Consider the following 7,181-nt stretch of genomic DNA (forward strand, 5'->3'; position numbering starts at 1 on the left):
CTGATCCAGTGATCTATGTGTGTGTTTCTATGCTTGGACCATATTGCTTTGATTACTATAGCTTTGTAATATAGCTTGAAATCAAGAAGTGTCTGCATTTAAAAATGTATCATCACAAATAATAGTATGGTAATATAGTAATTTGAGGGCAGATGACAATAAGGTAACTTGAGGAAATATTTTCAATATAGACTTTCTCAAGTTATTTTATTGTCACCTGCCTGAAAATTACCATAATACCTCAATATATATATAGGGATTAGGAATGTGGCCTCTAGAGTTAGGAGACACAAAACTTGCACAATAATAAGCAGTGGTCCTGGCAAAACAAATAACACACTCTTTCCCTGACATAAACACAAAATAAAACAGAACAAACCTAAAGGAAAACCAAGCCTCCTGATTCAGCTATACCACTGTCCTGCAGTTTATTCACTGTGCTTAATTCTTCCCACTTTGTCATCTCTAATTCTTAATTCAGAAGACCAGCATATGTGGAATAAATAGAAATCCTTTCAGTTCATTATACTTCACCTTGGGATAGCTCTTGTTTCCAGATGTCCTGGGAACTGTTTCTACTTAGCAAATACATTTCTTTCTTAGGAAACCATACTTACTCACAAACTATCACACTGACAAACCAGATATGAAAGAGAGATACCATCCTCCATACCCAATTTTCCCTTCTTTTTATGCTTTAGAGACATAAATTCATTTTAGCTTTCATGAAAAGACTAGAGTTAACAGTTTTTTTTGCCTCGAGTCATCCTAATAGACGTGTGGGCTTTCAAGGCGTTGGATCTGGATTCAAATGTCAGCTCTTGCACTTAACTACGCTTAATGTCTAAACTGAGAAACTTAGATGTTTAAACTCACATTCCTTTTCCATATATATATGTAGATAATTTAACATAAATAAAAACCCATAGAGTTATTAAGATTCAAATAAAATTTGTAGGTGTTATTAGCTCTTTTCGGAAATGAGGAAACCAAGGGTAAAAGAAGTTAAGTATGCTGTACAATCATATTCTATAATAACAAGTAACATTTTTTGCACTCAGAAAATGTTAGTGTCATATGTTCTTCTGATATCCTCTCTTTATGGGAAAGCAAAGCTTAGAGTTGATTCATAGATACCATTACAAATATTCATCTACCTAAACTGTTGAGTCAGGTCAACATACCTTGAATGAGGTGAGGTTGGCATATTCCCTGCCCAATAGGAATTTTTGTTTGGATATATACCTTATTCCCCTCTGATTTGGGAAATTTATACTGATGGTAATGTGTGTGTGCACACATACATAGCAGAGATGGCAGTCCAGCAAGAAGCCAGGGGCAATCCCAAGACTCTAGTCAGCACCATTTCTAAATTCAGTTGCTCTGAGCTGACTTAAATCCATCTTTCTTCATCTCCTGGGCAGGGTCTCTGTAGAGACATGGTAGTTCTGAGTCTGTGGCCTCATCTGGTACAAAACTGTTCTCTAATGAAAGGCCTGGGGCCAGAGACCTCATTTACTTTCCCCAGAGTCTTCACAGATGGAAATGAAGATTTCTGTTTCACAAAGCAAAAGGGCATGCTGTCGGAACGACAGCATCTGCTTCTCGATTCAATAAAGCAAATTCAAAACCTAATGTCCCCCGCTGCTGACCTTGTCACAGTGACTGTCTTTTTTCAACACGGTTGTATCTCCTTTGTAACTGTGTTTAACTCACTGCAGGGCCAGACACTTGCATGCATGGGAACAGTGCTGCAAAAGCCTTTGCCCTGTTCAGTGCTGTAAGAAGAAGGATTCTTCAGAGGTGCCGGGAGAGATCTGTGGCTGCCAACAGGAGGTTTTAGAGACAACTCTTTACCATTCTGGACTTTTCCTTTTAGGTACTATGCAGGGATAACCATTAGAATTCCATAGATACAACTTCTTCCTTTATAAATGAGGAATCTGAGGAGCAGAAGTTTAATAACTTGCCTAAACTTATATCGATACATCAGTTGGTGGAGGCATCCTAAAATGGCGGCCACGGGAGGTCTGCATGCCACTGTCCAGACAAAGTCTCTGCATTATAAACTCCTAGGAGGACTTGCTGTGTGGAGGGCCTGCTATGGTGTGCTTGGTTCCTCATGGAGAGTGGGGCCAAAGCCTGTGAGGTCACACTGTCAGGGAATTTCTGTGAATAGATGGCTAAATCCGTGAAGGTTGTGGATGGCCTGATGATCCACACTGGGGACCCTGTTAACTACTATGTCGATACCAGTATGTGCCATGTGACACTCAGACAGTGTGCACTGGGCATCAAAGTGGAGATCATGTTGCCCTGGGACCCAAGTGGTATGATTGGCCTTAAGAAGCCCCTGCCTGACCATATGAGCATTATGGAACCCAGAGATGAGACACTGCCCACCACCTCTGTCTCAGAACAGAACGGTGGGAAGCCAGAGCTGCCAGCTATGCCCCAGAGAGTACACACGGCATAACAGGGTCTCCTTGGCAGTCGGATCTGGAGTCTGCAGGTTGCTCTCTAAAGATCTTTAGTAAAATCTGTTAAAAAAGAGGGAAAAAAATCAAGATCTCACACAAGAGCCTTTTTATAGCCGCAGGTTGTATTCTCCATTTACTAATCTCTAATAATCACTTATTTTACTCTGGACCAGTGTTTTTTTCAGATCAGAGTTTCTCCAAGTATGATCCCTGAGACATCTGCATCAGAATCTTCTTGTGTGCCTGTTAGAATGCAGATTCCTGGGACCTGCTCCAGGACTATAATTTTCATGTCTCTGAAATTGGAGAAATTTTCATTTTTCAACATGCACCTGAGGTGATTCCTATGAAATATAGCGTTTTTTCTTTTTCTTTTGAACTAAATTTAGACTTACAGAAGAGCTGCAAAGATAGTACAGAAAGTTTCCATGTACACGTCATCCATCTTCTTTTAATGTTAATATTTTACCTAATAATATAGTATACCTATCAAACCGAAAAATTACCATTGGAGCATTATTAATAACCAATTATGGACTTTATTCATATTTCACCAATTCTTTTTCACTAACTATATTTTTGTTGTTCTAGGACCCAATTGACAGTCCCACATTGCTTTTAGTTATTATGTATACCAGATTTTACTGCTCTAGATTGTAATTCCATGTTCCACACTACAGGGGCTGAATCCTGGCTCTGAAGGCAGCCAAAGGCTTAATTCAGGTACTCATATGATGGTACTTAAGTTCAAGCTACAATGACAGTACTCTTAATAATGCTGCAGAGATTCAGTCACTCAGAAACAGAATTGAAGGACACATAAAACACCATTCAGTCTCTCATTTTACTGATAGAGTTCCTGCATCCTAGAGAAGAAATTTGAGCAAGTTGATGGAAATATTGGAACTGTAGTCCATTTCACGTATCTCCAAGTTACCTTGTAATTTCTTTAAGCATCTGGCTTTGATTATAGTTCTTTCCTTTGTTCTCAAAGTGAAGGTCAATGAACAGTTTAAAAAAGTATTATTCATGATTTCATATGGTTCTTCCAGTTATCTATGAGAGGAATATGAGAAGTCTAGTATTCTCCAATTTGGTGATCAGGAAACAGGTTCAAAGATTTAAAACTGAGGTCCTCAAGGTTCCATGGCAAGCATGAAGCTAAGCCCTATCCATACCTCTACAAGCTGACTCCTGAATTAGTGCCATTCTGCAGTATGCCACACGCCTCCAGCCCTGAATTTATGCACTCTGTGCTGAAATGGATATTTTGTGTATTCATATAGAACATTTGGAGGAGTGAGTATTTATACACAAATTCAAATAGGGCACCCAAATGGGGAAACTTTGTGAACCTGGCATATTTAGCAATTATAATTGGGAGACATGACTGTGGGAAGGGAAATGACATAAATCAGTGTGAATATCTATTCTTGGTGGAAAAGACTAGATAATTCTATGGTTTTTTTTAATATCTTTATTAGAGGAAAATTGCTCTACAATGGTGTGTTAGTTTCTGCTTTATAACAAAGTGAATCAGCCATACATATACATATATCCCCATATCTCCTCCCTCTTACGTGTCTCTCCCACCCTCCCTATCCCATCCCTCTAGGTGGACACAAAGCACCGAGCTGATCTCCCTGTGCTATGCAGCTGCTTCCTACTAGCTATCTGTTTTACATTTGGTAGTGTATATATGTCCATGCCACTCTCTCACTTCGTCCCAGCTTACCCTTCCCCCTCCCCTTGTCCTCAGGTCCATTCTCTACCTCTGCGTCTTTATTCCTATCCTTCCCCTAGGTTCTTCAGAACCTTTTTTTTTTTTTTTTTTTTTTTTTAGATTCCATATATATGTGTTAGCATACGGTATTTCTTTTTCTCTTTCTGACTTACATAACTGTATGACAGACTCTAGGTCCATCCACCTCACTACAAATAACTCAGTTTCGTTTCCTTTTATGGCTGACTAATATTCCATTGTATATATGTGCCACGTCTTCTTTATCCATTCATCTGTTGATGGACACTTAGGCTGCTTCCATATCCTGGCTATTGTAAATAGAGCTGCAGTGAACATTGTGGTAATGACTCTTTTTGAATTATGGTTTTCTCAGGGTATATGCCCAGTAGTGGGATTGCTAGGTCTTTTGGTAGTTCTACTTTAGTTTTTTGAGGAACCTCCATACTGTTCTCCATAGTGGCTGTATCAATTTACATTCCCACCAACAATACAGGAGGGTTCCCTTTTCTCCACACCCTCTCCAGCATTTATTGTTCGTAGATTTTTTGATGATGGCCATTCTGACTGGTGTGAGGTGATACCTCATTGTAGTTTTGATTTGCATTTCTCTAATGATTAGTGATGTTGAGCATCCTTTCATGTGTTTGTTGGCAAATCTGTATGTCTTCTGTGGAGAAATGTCTATTTAGGTCTTCTGACCATTTTTGGATTGGGTTGTTTGTTTTTCTGATATTGAGCTACATGAGCTGCTTGTAAATTTTGGAGATTAGTCCTTTGTCAGTTGCTTCATTTGCAAATATCTTCTCTGATTCTAAGGGTTGTCTTTTTGTCTTGTTTATGGTTTCCTTTGCTATGCAAAAGCTTTTAAGCTTCATTAGATCCCGTTTGTTTAGTTTTCTTTTTATTTCCAACTCTAGGAGTTGGGTCAAAAAGGATCTTGCTGTGATTTATGTGATTTATGTTATTGAGTGTTCTGCCTAAGTTTTCCTCAAAGAGTTTTATGGTGACTAGCCTTACATTTAGGTCTTTAATCCATTTTGAGTTTATTTTTGTGTATGGTGTTAGGGAGTGTTCTAATATCATTCTTTTACATGTAGCTGTCCAGTTTTCCCAGCATCATGTATTGAAGGGGCTGTCTTCTCTCCACTGTATATTCTTGCCTCCTTTATCAAAGATAAGTTGACCATATGTGTGTCGATTTATCTCTGGGCATTCTATCCTGTTCCATTGATCTATATTTCTGTTTTGTGCCAGTACCATACTGTCTTGATTACTGTAGCTTTGTAGTATAGTCTGAAGTCAGGAAGCCTGATTCCTCCAGCTCTGTTTTTCTTTCTCAAGATTGCTTTGGCTATTTGGGGTCTTTGTGTTTCAATAGAAATTGTGAAATTTTTTGTTCTAGTTCTGTGAAAAATGCCATTGGTATTTTGATAGGGATTGCATTGAATCTGTAGATTGCTTTGGGTAGTATAGTCATTTTCACAATGATGATTCTTCCAATCCAGGAACATGGTATATCTCTCCATCTGTTTGTATCTTTTTTTTTTTTTTTTTTTTTTGCGGGACGCGGGCCTCTCACTGTTGTGGCCTCTCCCATTGCAGAGCACAGGCTCCAGACTTGCAGGCTCAGTGGCCATGGCTCATAGGCCTAGCCGCTCCGCGGCATGTGGGATCTTCCTGGACCAGGGCACGAACCCGTGTCCTCTGAATCGGCAGGTGGACTCTCAACCACTATGCCACCAGGGAAGCCCTGTATCATTTTTAATATCTTTCATCAGTGTCTTATATTTTTCTACATACAGGTCTTTTGTCTCCTTAGGTCAGTTTATTCCTACGTATTCCTAGGTATTTTATTCTTTTTGTTGCAATGCTAAATGGGAGTGTTTCCTTAATTTTGCTTTCAGGTTTTTCATCATTAGTGTATAGGAATGCAATAGATTTCTGTACATTAATTTTGTATCCTGTTACTTTACCAAATTCATGGATTAGCTCTAGTAGCTTTCTCATAGCATCTTTAGGGTTCTCTATGTGTAGTGTCATGTCATCTACAAACAGTGAGAGCTTTACTTCTTCTTTTCTGATTTGGATTCCTTTTATTTCTTTTTCTTCTCTGATTGCTGTGGCTAAAACTTCCAAAACTATGTTGAATAAGAGTGGTGAGAGTGGGCAACCTTGTCTTGTTCCTGATCATAGTGGAAATGGTTTCAGTTTTTCACCATTGAGGACGATGTTGGCTGTGGGTTTGTCATATATGGCCTTTATTATGTTGAGGTAATTTTCCTCTATGCCTACTTTCTAGAGGGTTTTTTAAATCAAAAATGGGTGTTGATTTCTGTCTAAAACTTTTTCTGCATCTATTGAGATGATCGTATGCGTTTTCGCCTTTAATTTGTTAATATAGTGTATCACATTGATTGATTTCCATATATTGAAGAATCCTTGCATTCCTGGGATAAATCCCACTTGATCATGGTGTATGATCCTTTTAATGTGTGACTGGATTCCGTTTGCTAGTTTTTTGTTGAGCAGTTTTGCTTCTATGTTCATCAGTGTTATTGGCCTGTAGTTTTCTTTTTTTGTCTGGTTTTGGTATCAGGGTGATGGTGGCCTCTTAGAATGAGTTTTGGAGTGTTCCTCCCTCTGCTGTATTTTAGAAGTGTTTGAGGGAGACAGGTTTAACTCTTCTTTCAGTGTTTGATAGAATTCGCCTGTGAAGCCATCTGGTGCTGGGCTTCTGTTTGTTGGAAGATTTTTAATCACAGTTTCAATTTCAGTGCTTGTGATTGGTCTGTTTTTATTTTCTGTTTCTTCCTGGTTTAGTCTCAGAAGGTTGTGCTTTTGTAAGAATTTGTCCATTTCTTCCAGGTTGTCCATTTTATTGGCGTGTAGTTGCTTGTAGTAATCTCTCATGATCCTTTGTATTTCTGCAGTGACAATTGTTACTTCTCCTTTTTCAT

The 7,181-nt window shown here is 38.7% G+C and overlaps 1 pseudogene; it reads left to right on the forward strand.

The window, feature by feature from the left end:
- Positions 1–2,099: 2,099 nt before the first annotated feature.
- LOC132485549 (small ribosomal subunit protein uS3-like) lies at positions 2,100–2,476 on the forward strand (annotated as a pseudogene).
- Positions 2,477–7,181: the final 4,705 nt, after the last annotated feature.

This window comes from Mesoplodon densirostris, chromosome 3, assembly GCF_025265405.1.
Source record: "Mesoplodon densirostris isolate mMesDen1 chromosome 3, mMesDen1 primary haplotype, whole genome shotgun sequence".
In the NCBI taxonomy this organism is placed as follows: domain Eukaryota; kingdom Metazoa; phylum Chordata; class Mammalia; order Artiodactyla; family Ziphiidae; genus Mesoplodon; species Mesoplodon densirostris.